The 12,723-nt window shown below is 51.7% G+C and overlaps 1 long non-coding RNA gene across 1 annotated transcript; it reads right to left on the bottom strand.

The window, feature by feature from the left end:
- Nucleotides 1-1,300: 1,300 nt before the first annotated feature.
- Nucleotides 1,301-8,360, bottom strand: LOC127028751 (uncharacterized). Its single transcript, XR_007768050.1, has 3 exons — nt 8,330-8,360; nt 2,953-3,024; nt 1,301-1,348 (listed from the first exon to the last, which is right to left on the bottom strand). It is a non-coding gene; the product is annotated as an uncharacterized LOC127028751 (long non-coding RNA).
- Between the last annotated feature and the right edge of the window lie 4,363 nt (nt 8,361-12,723).

The following is a 12,723-nucleotide window of genomic DNA, read 5'->3' as shown; positions in this document are numbered from 1 at the left end:
AGGAGTGCTCACCGCACAGCCTTGGAGGAGTCCTTCTCCGCTCAGCCTTTGAGGAGTGCATCAACTACCCACCTTGGAGGAGTGCATCACCTGGCAGAGCTCGTGGATTACATCAGGGTTTGGTTTTTTGGGAGCTGTTCACCTCTTTTTTTCTTTTTGTACCTCTCCGGCATGGGTTTTTTTGGGAGCAGTCCCTGTGGGACACTTTTGGAGCTCTCCACAGTGGTGCTTTTTGGAAGCTCTCCGCCCTGGGGCTTTTGAAGGGCTCACCACCTGAGGGCTTTTTGAAGCGCTTCACCATTTTTCTTTTTGGCGAGCGCTGAGAGGATCGATTTCTTTCTGGAAGTCTACACCACCTGGATTTTTTTTGGATTACTTCAGCGCGGTGCCCCCTAGGAGTACTTCACCACGTTGCCCCGGAGGAGTGCTTCACTGCACAGCCTTGAAGGAGTCCTTCTCCGCTCAGCCTTGAGGAGTGCATCAACTACCCACCTTGGAGGAGTGCATCACCTGGCAGAGCTCGCGGATTACATCCGGTTTTTTTTTTTTTTTGGCAGGTGTTCAGCACTGGTTTTTTCGTACCTCTCCAGCATGGTTTTTTTTGGGAGCTGTGCCCCCGGGAATCTTTTGGAGCTCTCCACACTGGTGCTTTCTGGAAGCTCTCCACCTGTGGCTTTTTAAAGAGCTCTCCACCTTCATGCTTTTTGGAGAGCTCTCCCCATTTTCCTTTTTTTGGAGCCCTTGCGGGATTGTTTTTTTCCTGGAATTCTTACCGCCGCTGGAATGTTTGGATTACTCACTGCGCGTCTGGGAGGAGTGCTTCCTTACGCTGCCCGGAGGAGTGCTTCAGCGCACAGCCTGGAGGAGTCCTTCTCCGCTCAGCCTTTGAGGAGTGCATCAACTACCCACCTTGGAGGAGTGCATCACCTGGCAGAGCTCGCGGATTACATCAGGGTTTGTTTTTTTGGGAGCTGTTCACCTCTTTTTTTCTTTTTTGTACCTCTCCGGCATGGGGTTTTTTTGGGAGCAGTCCCTGTGGGACACTTTTGGAGCTCTCCACAGTGGTGCTTTTTTGGAAGCTCTCCGCCCTGGGGCTTTTAAGGGCTCACCACCTTAGGGCTTTTTGAAGCGCTTCACCCATTTTTCTTTTTGGCGAGCGCTGAGAGGATCGATTTCTTTCTGGAAGTCTACACACCTGGATTTTTTGGATTACTTCAGCGCGGTGCCCCCGAGGAGTACTTCACCACGTTGCCCGGAGGAGTGCTTCACTGCACCAGCCTTGGAGGAGTCCTTCTCCGCTCAGCCTTTGAGGAGTGCATCAACTACCTACCTTGGAGGAGTGCATCACCTGGCAGAGCTCGTGGATTACATCGGGTTTTTTTTTTTTGGCAGGTGTTCAGCACTGTTTTTTTCGTACCTCTCCAGCATGGGTTTTTTTGGGAGCTGTGCACCCCGGGAATCTTTTGGAGCTCTCCACAGTGGTGCTTTCTGGAAGCTCTCCGCCCTGTGGCTTTTTAAAGAGCTCTCCACCTTGGGGCTTTTTGAGAGCTCTCCCCATTTTCCTTTTTGGGAGCGCTTGCGGGATTGTTTTTTTCCTGGAATTCTACGCCACTGGAATGTTTGGATTACTCACTGCGCGTGCCTGGAGGAGTGCTTCCCTACGCTTGCCCCAGGAGGAGTGCTTCAGCGCACAGCCTTGGAGGAGTCCTTCTCCGCTCAGCCTTTGAGGAGTGCATCAACTACCCACCTTGGAGGAGTGCATCACCTGGCAGAGCTCGTGGATTACATCAGGGTTTGGTTTTTGGGAGCTGTTCACCACTTTTTCTTTTTCGTACCTCTCCACCTGAGAGCTTTTTGAGAGCTCTCCACTAGGGTTTTTGAAGCACTTCATCTTTTTTTTTTTTTTTTTTTTTTTTTTTTAGGAGCCCTGCAGGATTGTTTTTTCCTGGAATTCTACCACAGCTGGAATGTTTGGATTGTTCGCTGCGCGTCCTCGAGGAATGCTTCCTCACGCTGCCCGAATGCTCATCACGGAGGTGTGCTTCAGCGCACAGCCTTGGAGGAGTCCTTCTCCGCTCAGCCTTTGAGGAGTGCATCAACTACCCACCTTGGAGGAGTGCATCACCTGGCAGAGCTCGTGGATTACATCAGGGTTTGTTTTTTTGGGAGCTGTTCACCTCTTTTTTCTTTTTTGTACCTCTCCGGCATGGGTTTTTTTGGGAGCAGTCCCCTGTGGGACACTTTTGGAGCTCTCCACACTGGTGCTTTTTGGAAGCTCTCCACCCTGTGCTTTTTAAGAGCTCTCCACCTTCGGCTTTTTGAAGGCTTCACCCATTTTCCTTTTTGTGAGCCCTTGCGGGATTGTTTTTTCTGAATCTACCGCCGCTGGAAATGTTTGGATTACTCACTGCGCGTCCTGGAGGAGTGCTTCCTTACGCTGCCCCGGAGGAGTGCTTCAGCGCACAGCCTTGGAGGAGTCCTTCTCCGCTCAGCCTTTGAGGAGTGCATCAACTACCCACCTTGGAGGAGTGCATCACCTGGCAGAGCTCGCGGATTACATCAGGGTTTTTTTTTTTTGGGAGCTGTTCACCTCTTTTTTTTTTCGTACCTCTCCGCATGGTTTTTTTTGGGAGCAGTCCCCTGTGGACACTTTTGGAGCTCTCCACATGGTGCTTTTGGAAGCTCTCCCCCTGGGCTTTTTAAGGCTCTCCACCTTGGGCTTTTTGAGAGCTCTCACCATTTTTCTTTTTTGCGAGCCCTTGCGAGGATTGTTTTCTTTCCTGGAATTCTACCACACGCTGGAATGTTTGGATTACTCACTGCGCGTCCTCGGAGGAGTGCTTCACCTTACGCTGCCCCGGAGGAGTGCTTCAGCGCACAGCCTTGGAGGAGTCCTTCTCCGCTCAGCCTTTGAGGAGTGCATCAACTACCCACCTTGGAGGAGTGCATCACCTGGCAGAGCTCGCGGATTACATCAGGGTTTGTTTTTTTGGGAGCTGTTCACCTCTTTTTTTCTTTTTGTACCTCTCCGGCATGGTTTTTTTGGAGCAGTCCCCTGTGGGACACTTTTGAGCTCTCCACAGTGGTGCTTTTTGGAAGCTCTCCGCCCTGGGGCTTTTGAAGGGCTCTCCACCTGAGGCTTTTTGAAGCGCTTCACCATTTTCTTTTTGGCGAGCGCTGAGAGGATCGATTTCTTTCTGGAAGTCTACAACACCTGGATTTTTTGGATTACTTCAGCGCGTGCCCCCGAGGAGTACTTCACCACGTTGCCCCGGAGGAGTGCTTCAGCGCACAGCCTTGGAGGAGTCCTTCTCCGCTCAGCCTTTGAGGAGTGCATCAACTACCCACCTTGGAGGAGTGCATCACCTGGCAGAGCTCGCGGATTACATCCGGGTTTTTTTTTTTGGAGTGTTCAGCACTTTTTTTTTTTTTGTACCTCTCCAGCATGGTTTTTTTGGGAGCTGTCACCCCGGGAATCTTTTGGAGCTCTCCACACTGGTGCTTTCTGGAAGCTCTCCACCCTGTGGCTTTTTAAGAGCTCTCCACCTTCGGGCTTTTTGAGAGCTCTCCCCATTTTCCTTTTTTGGAGCCCTTGCGGGATTGTTTTTTTCCTGGAATTCTACCGCCGCTGGAATGTTTGGATTACTCACTGCGCGTCCTGGGAGGAGTGCTTCCTTACGCTGCCCCGGAGGAGTGCTTCAGCGCACAGCCTTGGAGGAGTCCTTCTCCGCTCAGCCTTTGAGGAGTGCATCAACTACCCACCTTGGAGGAGTGCATCACCTGGCAGAGCTCGCGGATTACATCAGGGTTTGTTTTTTGGGAGCTGTTCACCTCTTTTTTTCTTTTTGTACCTCTCCGGCATGGGTTTTTTTGGGAGCAGTCCCCTGTGGGACACTTTTGGAGCTCTCCACAGTGGTGCTTTTTGGAAGCTCTCCGCCCTGGGGCTTTTTAAGGGCTCTCCACCTGAGGGCTTTTTGAAGCGCTTCACCATTTTTCTTTTTGGCGAGCGCTGAGAGGATCGATTTCTTTCTGGAAGTCTACACCACCTGGATTTTTTGGATTACTTCAGCGCGGTGCCCCCGAGGAGTACTTCACCACGTTGCCCCGGAGGAGTGCTTCACTGCACAGCCTTGGAGGAGTCCTTCTCCGCTCAGCCTTTGAGGAGTGCATCAACTACCCACCTTGGAGGAGTGCATCACCTGGCAGAGCTCGTGGAGTACATCAGGGTTTGTTTTTTTGGCAGGTGTTCAGCACTTGTTTTTTTCGTACCTCTCCAGCATGGGTTTTTTTGGGAGCTGTGCACCCCGGGAATCTTTTGGAGCTCTCCACACTGGTGCTTTCTGGAAGCTCTCCACCCTGTGGCTTTTTAAGAGCTCTCCACCTTCGGGCTTTTGAGAGCTCTCCCCATTTTCCTTTTTTGGAGCCCTTGCGGGATTGTTTTTTTCCTGGAATTCTACCGCCGCTGGAATGTTTGGATTACTCACTGCGCGTCCTGGGAGGAGTGCTTCCTTACGCTGCCCCGGAGGAGTGCTTCAGCGCACAGCCTTGGAGGAGTCCTTCTCCGCTCAGCCTTTGAGGAGTGCATCAACTACCCACCTTGGAGGAGTGCATCACCTGGCAGAGCTCGCGGATTACATCAGGGTTTGTTTTTTTGGGAGCTGTTCACCACTTTTTCTTTTTCGTACCTCTCCACCTGAGAGCTTTTTGAGAGCTCTCCACCTTAGGGCTTTTTGAAGCACTTCATCTTTTTTTTTTTTTTTTTTTTTTTTTTTAGGAGCCCTGCAGGATTGTTTTTTCCCTGGAATTCTACCACAGCTGGAATGTTTGGATTGTTCACTGCGCGTCCTCGGAGGAATGCTTCCTCACGCTGCCCAGGAGGAGTGCGTCACTGCGCGAGCTTGGAGGTGTGCTCCACCGCACAGCCTTGGAGGAGTCCTTCTCCGCTCAGCCTTTGAGGAGTGCATCAACTACCCACCTTGGAGGAGTGCATCACCTGGCAGAGCTCGTGGATTACATCAGGGTTTGGTTTTTTGGGAGCTGTTCACCTCTTTTTTTCTTTTTGTACCTCTCCGGCATGGGTTTTTTTGGGAGCAGTCCCTGTGGGACACTTTTTGGAGCTCTCCACAGTGGTGCTTTTTGGAAGCTCTCCGCCCTGGGGCTTTTGAAGGGCTCTCCACCTGAGGGCTTTTTGAAGCGCTTCACCATTTTTCTTTTTGGCGAGCGCTGAGAGGATCGATTTCTTTCTGGAAGTCTACAACACGTGGATTTTTTGGATTACTTCAGCGCGGTGCCCCGAGGAGTACTTCACCACGTTGCCCCGGAGGAGTGCTTCACGCACAGCCTTGAGGAGTCCTTCTCCGCTCAGCCTTTGAGGAGTGCATCAACTACCCACCTTGGAGGAGTGCATCACCTGGCAGAGCTCGTGGATTACATCGGGTTTTTTTTTTGGCAGGTGTTCAGCACTGTTTTTTTCGTACCTCTCCAGCATGGGTTTTTTTGGGAGCTGTGCACCCCGGGAATCTTTTGGAGCTCTCCACACTGGTGCTTTCTGGAAGCTCTCCACCCTGTGGCTTTTTAAGAGCTCTCCACCTTCGGGCTTTTTGAGAGCTCTCCCCATTTTCCTTTTTTGGAGCCCTTGCGGGATTGTTTTTTTCCTGGAATTCTACCGCGCTGGAATGTTTGGATTACTCACTGCGCGTCCTGGGAGGAGTGCTTCCTTACGCTGCCCGGAGGAGTGCTTCAGCGCACAGCCTTGGAGGAGTCCTTCTCCGCTCAGCCTTTGAGGAGTGCATCAACTACCCACCTTGGAGGAGTGCATCACCTGGCAGAGCTCGTGGATTACATCAGGGTTTGGTTTTTTGGGAGCTGTTCACCTCTTTTTTTCTTTTTTGTACCTCTCCGGCATGGGTTTTTTTGGGAGCAGTCCCTGTGGGACACTTTTGGAGCTCTCCACAGTGGTGCTTTTTGGAAGCTCTCCGCCCTGGGGCTTTTGAAGGCTCTCCACCTGAGGGCTTTTTGAAGCGCTTCACCATTTTTCTTTTTGGCGAGCGCTGAGAGGATCGATTTCTTTCTGGAAGTCTACACACCTGGATTTTTTGGATTACTTCAGCGCGGTGCCCCGAGGAGTACTTCACCACGTTGCCCCGGAGGAGTGCTTCACTGCACAGCCTTGAGGAGTCCTTCTCCGCTCAGCCTTTGAGGAGTGCATCAACTACCCACCTTGGAGGAGTTCATCACCTGGCAGAGCTCGTGGATTACATCCGGGTTTTTTTTTTTGGCAGGTGTTCAGCACTGTTTTTTTCGTACCTCTCCAGCATGGGTTTTTTTGGGAGCTGTGCACCCCGGGAATCTTTTGGAGCTCTCCACACTGGTGCTTTCTGGAAGCTCTCCACCCTGTGGCTTTTTAAGAGCTCTCCACCTTCGGGCTTTTTGAGAGCTCTCCCCATTTTCCTTTTTTGGAGCCCTTGCGGGATTGTTTTTTTCCTGGAATTCTACCGCCGCTGGAATGTTTGGATTACTCACTGCGCGTCCTGGGAGGAGTGCTTCCTTACGCTGCCCCGGAGGAGTGCTTCAGCGCACAGCCTTGGAGGAGTCCTTCTCCGCTCAGCCTTTGAGGAGTGCATCAACTACCCACCTTGGAGGAGTGCATCACCTGGCAGAGCTCGCGGATTACATCAGGGTTTGTTTTTTTGGGAGCTGTTCACCTCTTTTTTTCTTTTTGTACCTCTCCGGCATGGGTTTTTTTGGGAGCAGTCCCCTGTGGGACACTTTTGGAGCTCTCCACAGTGGTGCTTTTTGGAAGCTCTCCGCCCTGGGGCTTTTTAAGGGCTCACCACCTGAGGGCTTTTTGAAGCGCTTCACCATTTTTCTTTTTGGCGAGCGCTGAGAGGATCGATTTCTTTCTGGAAGTCTACACCACCTGGATTTTTTGGATTACTTCAGCGCGGTGCCCCCGAGGAGTACTTCACCACGTTGCCCCGGAGGAGTGCTTCACGCACAGCCTTGAAGGAGTCCTTCTCCGCTCAGCCTTTGAGGAGTGCATCAACTACCACCTTGGAGGAGTTCATCACCTGGCAGAGCTCGTGGAGTACATCGGGTTTTTTTTTTTGGCAGGTGTTCAGCACTGTTTTTTTCGTACCTCTCCAGCATGGGTTTTTTGGGAGCTGTGCACCCCGGGAATCTTTTGGAGCTCTCCACACTGGTGCTTTCTGGAAGCTCTCCACCCTGTGGCTTTTTAAGAGCTCTCCACCTTCGGGCTTTTTGAGAGCTCTCCCCATTTTCCTTTTTGGAGCCCTTGCGGGATTGTTTTTTTCCTGGAATTCTACCGCCGCTGGAATGTTTGGATTACTCACTGCGCGTCCTGGGAGGAGTGCTTCCTTACGCTGCCCCGGAGGAGTGCTTCAGCGCACAGCCTTGGAGGAGTCCTTCTCCGCTCAGCCTTTGAGGAGTGCATCAACTACCACCTTGGAGGAGTGCATCACCTGGCAGAGCTCGCGGATTACATCAGGGTTTGTTTTTTTGGGAGCTGTTCACCACTTTTTCTTTTTCGTACCTCTCCACCTGAGAGCTTTTTGAGAGCTCTCCACCTTAGGGCTTTTTGAAGCACTTCATCTTTTTTTTTTTTTTTTTTCTTTTTTAGGAGCCCTTGCAGGATTGTTTTTTCCCTGGAATTCTACCACAGCTGGAATGTTTGGATTGTTCACTGCGCGTCCTCGGAGGAATGCTTCCTCACGCTGCCCAGAGAGTGCGCCTGCGCGAGCGGAGGTGTGCTCCACCGCACAGCCTTGGAGGAGTCCTTCTCCGCTCAGCCTTTGAGAGTGCATCAACTACCCACCTTGGAGGAGTGCATCACCTGGCAGAGCTCGTGGATTACATCAGGGTTTGTTTTTTTGGGAGCTGTTCACCCTTTTTTTTTTTTGTACCTCTCGCATGGGTTTTTTGGGAGCAGTCCCTGTGGGACACTTTTGGAGCTCTCCACAGTGGTGCTTTTGGAAGCTCTCACCCTGTGGCTTTTGAAGAGCTCTCCACCTTCGGGCTTTTTGAGAGCTTCCCATTTTCTTTTTTGGAGCCCTTGCGGGATTGTTTTTTTCCTGGAATTCTACCACGCTGGAATTTTTGGATTACTCACTGCGCGTGCCTCGGAGGAGTGCTTCCACGCTGCCCCGGAGGAGTGCTTCAGCGCACAGCCTTGGAGGAGTCCTTCTCCGCTCAGCCTTTGAGGAGTGCATCAACTACCCACCTTGGAGGAGTGCATCACCTGGCAGAGCTCGCGGATTACATCAGGGTTTGTTTTTTTGGGAGCTGTTCACTCTTTTTTTTCTTTTTGTACCTCTCCAGCATGGGTTTTTTTGGGAGCAGTCCCCTGTGGACACTTTTGGAGCTCTCCACAGTGGTGCTTTCTGGAAGCTCTCCGCCCTGTGGCTTTTTAAGGCTCTCCACCTTGGGCTTTTTGAAGCGCTCTCACCATTTTCTTTTTGGAGCCCTGCGGGATTGTTTTTTTCCTGGAATTCTACGCACGCTGGAATGTTTGGATTACTCACTGCGCGTCCTGGAGGAGTGCTTCCCACGCTGCCCCGGAGGAGTGCTTCAGCGCACAGCCTTGGAGGAGTCCTTCTCCGCTCAGCCTTTGAGGAGTGCATCAACTACCCACCTTGGAGGAGTGCATCACCTGGCAGAGCTCGCGGATTACATCAGGGTTTGTTTTTTTGGAGCTGTTCACCTCTTTTTTTCTTTTTGTACCTCTCGGCATGGGTTTTTTTGGGAGCAGTCCCTGTGGGACACTTTTGGAGCTCTCCACAGTGGTGCTTTTTGGAAGCTCTCCGCCCTGGGCTTTTTAAGGCTCTCCACCTGAGGCTTTTTGAAGCGCTTCACCATTTTTTTTTTGGCGAGCGCTTGAGAGGATCGATTTCTTTCTGGAAGTCTACAACACGTGGATTTTTTGGATTACTTCAGCGCGGTGGCCCCGAGGAGTGCTTCACCACGTTGCCCCGGAGGAGTGCTTCACCGCACAGCCTTGGAGGAGTCCTTCTCCGCTCAGCCTTTGAGGAGTGCATCAACTACCCACCTTGGAGGAGTGCATCACCTGGCAGAGCTCGTGGATTACATCAGGGTTTGTTTTTTGGGAGTGTTCACACTTTTTTTTTTTGTACCTCTCCAGCCATGGGTTTTTTGGGAGCAGTCCCGTGGACACTTTTGGAGCTCTCCACACTGGTGCTTTTTGGAAGCTCTCCACCTGTGGCTTTTAAGGCTCTCCACCTTAGGGCTTTTTGAAGCTCTTCACCATTTTCTTTTTTGGAGCCCTGAAGGATCGTTTTTTTCCTGGAATTCTACCACGCTGGAATGTTTTGGATTACTTCACTGCGCGTCCTCGAGGAGTGCTTCCTCACGCTGCCCGGAGGAGTGCTTCAGCGCACAGCCTTGGAGGAGTCCTTCTCCGCTCAGCCTTTGAGGAGTGCATCAACTACCCACCTTGGAGGAGTGCATCACCTGGCAGAGCTCGCGGATTACATCAGGGTTTGTTTTTTGGGAGCTGTTCACCACTTTTTCTTTTTCGTACCTCTCCACCTGAGAGCTTTTTGAGAGCTCTCCACCTTAGGGCTTTTTGAAGCACTTCATCTTTTTTTTTTTTTTTTTTTTTTTTTTTAGAGCCCTTGCAGGATTGTTTTTTCCCTGGAATTCTACCACAGCTGGAATGTTTGGATTGTTCACTGCGCGTCCTCGGAGGAATGCTTCCTCACGCTGCCCAGGAGGAGTGCGTCACTGCGCGAGCTTGGAGGTGTGCTTCAGCGCACAGCCTTGGAGGAGTCCTTCTCCGCTCAGCCTTTGAGGAGTGCATCAACTACCCACCTTGGAGGAGTGCATCACCTGGCAGAGCTCGCGGATTACATCAGGGTTTGTTTTTTGGGAGCTGTTCACCTCTTTTTTTCTTTTTTGTACCTCTCCGGCATGGGTTTTTTTGGGAGCAGTCCCCTGTGGGACACTTTTGGAGCTCTCCACAGTGGTGCTTTTTGGAAGCTCTCCGCCCTGGGGCTTTTGAAGGGCTCTCCACCTAGGGCTTTTTGAAGCGCTTCACCATTTTTCTTTTTGGCGAGCGCTGAGAGGATCGATTTCTTTCTGGAAGTCTACAACACGTGGATTTTTTGGATTACTTCAGCGCGGTGCCCCGAGGAGTACTTCACCACGTTGCCCCGGAGGAGTGCTTCACCGCAGAGCCTTGAAGGAGTCCTTCTCCGCTCAGCCTTTGAGGAGTGCATCAAACTACCCACCTTGGAGGAGTGCATCACCTGGCAGAGCTCGCGGATTACATCCGGGTTTTTTTTTTTGGCAGGTGTTCAGCACTGTTTTTTTCGTACCTCTCCAGCATGGTTTTTTGGGAGCTGTGCACCCCTGGGAATCTTTTGGACTCTCCACACTGGTGCTTTCTGGAAGCTCTCCACCCTGTGGCTTTTTAAGAGCTCTCCACCTTGGGCTTTTTGAGAGCTCTCCCATTTTCCTTTTTTGGAGCCCTTGCGGATTGTTTTTTTCCTGGAATTCTACCGCCGCTGGAATGTTTGGATTACTCACTGCGCGTCCTGGGAGGAGTGCTTCCTTACGCTGCCCCGGGAGGAGTGCTTCAGCCGCACAGCCTTGGAGAGTCCTTCTCCGCTCAGCCTTTGAGGAGTGCATCAACTACCCACCTTGGAGGAGTGCATCACCTGGCAGAGCTCGTGGATTACATCAGGGTTTGTTTTTTTGGAGCTGTTCACCTCTTTTTTTTTTTTTTGTACCTCTCCGGCATGGGTTTTTTTGGGAGCAGTCCCCTGTGGGACACTTTTGGAGCTCTCCACAGTGTGCTTTTTGGAAGCTCTCCGCCCTGGGGCTTTTTGAAGGGCTCATCCACCTGAGGGCTTTTTGAAGCGCTTCACCATTTTTCTTTTTGGCGAGCGCTGAGAGGATCGATTTCTTTCTGGAAGTCTACACCACCTGATTTTTTGGATTACTTCAGCGCGGTGCCCCCGAGGAGTACTTCACCACGTTGCCCCGGAGGAGTGCTTCACCGCACAGCCTTGAAGGAGTCCTTCTCCGCTCAGCCTTTGAGGAGTGCATCAACTACCCACCTTGGAGGAGTCATCACCTGGCAGAGCTCGCGGAGTACATCCGGGTTTTTTTTTTGGCAGGTGTTCAGCACTGGTTTTTTCGTACCTCTCCAGCATGGGTTTTTTGGGAGCTGTGCACCCCGGGAATCTTTTGGAGCTCTCCACAGTGGTGCTTTCTGGAAGCTCTCCACCCTGTGGCTTTTTAAGAGCTCTCCACCTTCGGGCTTTTTGAGAGCTCTCCCCATTTTCCTTTTTTGGAGCCCTTGCGGGATTGTTTTTTCCTGGAATTCTACCGCCGCTGGAATGTTTGGATTACTCACTGCGCGTCCTGGGAGGAGTGCTTCCTTACGCTGCCCCGGAGGAGTGCTTCAGCGCACAGCCTTGGAGGAGTCCTTCTCCGCTCAGCCTTTGAGGAGTGCATCAACTACCCACCTTGGAGGAGTGCATCACCTGGCAGAGCTCGCGGATTACATCAGGGTTTGTTTTTTGGGAGCTGTTCACCACTTTTTTTTCGTACCTCTCCACCTGAGAGCTTTTTGAGAGCTCTCCACCTTAGGGCTTTTTGAAGCTCTTCATCTTTTTTTTTTTTTTTTTTTGGAGCCCTGCAGGATTGTTTTTTCCCTGGAATTCTACCACAGCTGGAATGTTTGGATTGTTCACTGCGCGTCCTCGGAGGAATGCTTCCTCACGCTGCCCAGGAGTGTGCTCACCGCACAGCCTTGGAGGAGTCCTTCTCCGCTCAGCCTTTGAGGAGTGCATCAACTACCCACCTTGGAGGAGTGCATCACCTGGCAGAGCTCGTGGATTACATCAGGGTTTGTTTTTTTGGGAGCTGTTCACCACTTTTTTTTTTTTGTACCTCTCAGCGGGGTTTTTTTGGGAGCAGTCCCCTGTGGGACACTTTTGGAGCTCTCCACAGTGGTGCTTTTGGAAGCTCTCCACCCTGTGGCTTTTGAAGAGCTCTCCACCTGGGCTTTTTGAGAGCTCTCCCCATTTTCCTTTTTGGAGCCTTGCGGGATTGTTTTTTCTGGAATTCTACCCGCTGGAATGTTTGGATTACTCACTGCGCGTCCTGAGGAGTGCTTCCTTACGTGCCCCGGAGGAGTGCTTCAGCGCACAGCCTTGGAGGAGTCCTTCTCCGCTCAGCCTTTGAGGAGTGCATCAACTACCCACCTTGGAGGAGTGCATCACCTGGCAGAGCTCGGGATTACATCAGGGTTTGTTTTTTTGGGAGCTGTTCACCTCTTTTTTCTTTTGTACCTCTCCGGCATGGGTTTTTTTGGGAGCAGTCCCCTGTGGGACACTTTTGGAGCTCTCCACAGTGGTGCTTTTGGAAGCTCTCCGCCCTGGGCTTTTGAAGGGCTCTCCACCTTGGGCTTTTTGAAGCTTCACCATTTTCTTTTTGGAGCCTGAGAGGATTGTTTTTTCTGGAATCTACACACCTGGATTTTTGGATTACTTCAGCGCGTGCCGAGGAGTGCTTCCCACGCTTGCCCCGGAGGAGTGCTTCAGCGCACAGCCTTGGAGGAGTCCTTCTCCGCTCAGCCTTTGAGGAGTGCATCAACTACCCACCTTGGAGGAGTGCATCACCTGGCAGAGCTCGCGGATTACATCAGGGTTTGTTTTTTGGGAGCTGTTCACCTCTTTT

The sequence above is a fragment of the Gymnogyps californianus genome, unplaced genomic scaffold, assembly GCF_018139145.2.
Source record: "Gymnogyps californianus isolate 813 unplaced genomic scaffold, ASM1813914v2 HiC_scaffold_402, whole genome shotgun sequence".
Taxonomy (NCBI): Eukaryota; Metazoa; Chordata; class Aves; order Accipitriformes; family Cathartidae; genus Gymnogyps; species Gymnogyps californianus.
The sequence above is the reverse complement of the archived record's forward strand: the minus strand, read 5'-3'. Positions and strand labels throughout refer to the sequence as shown.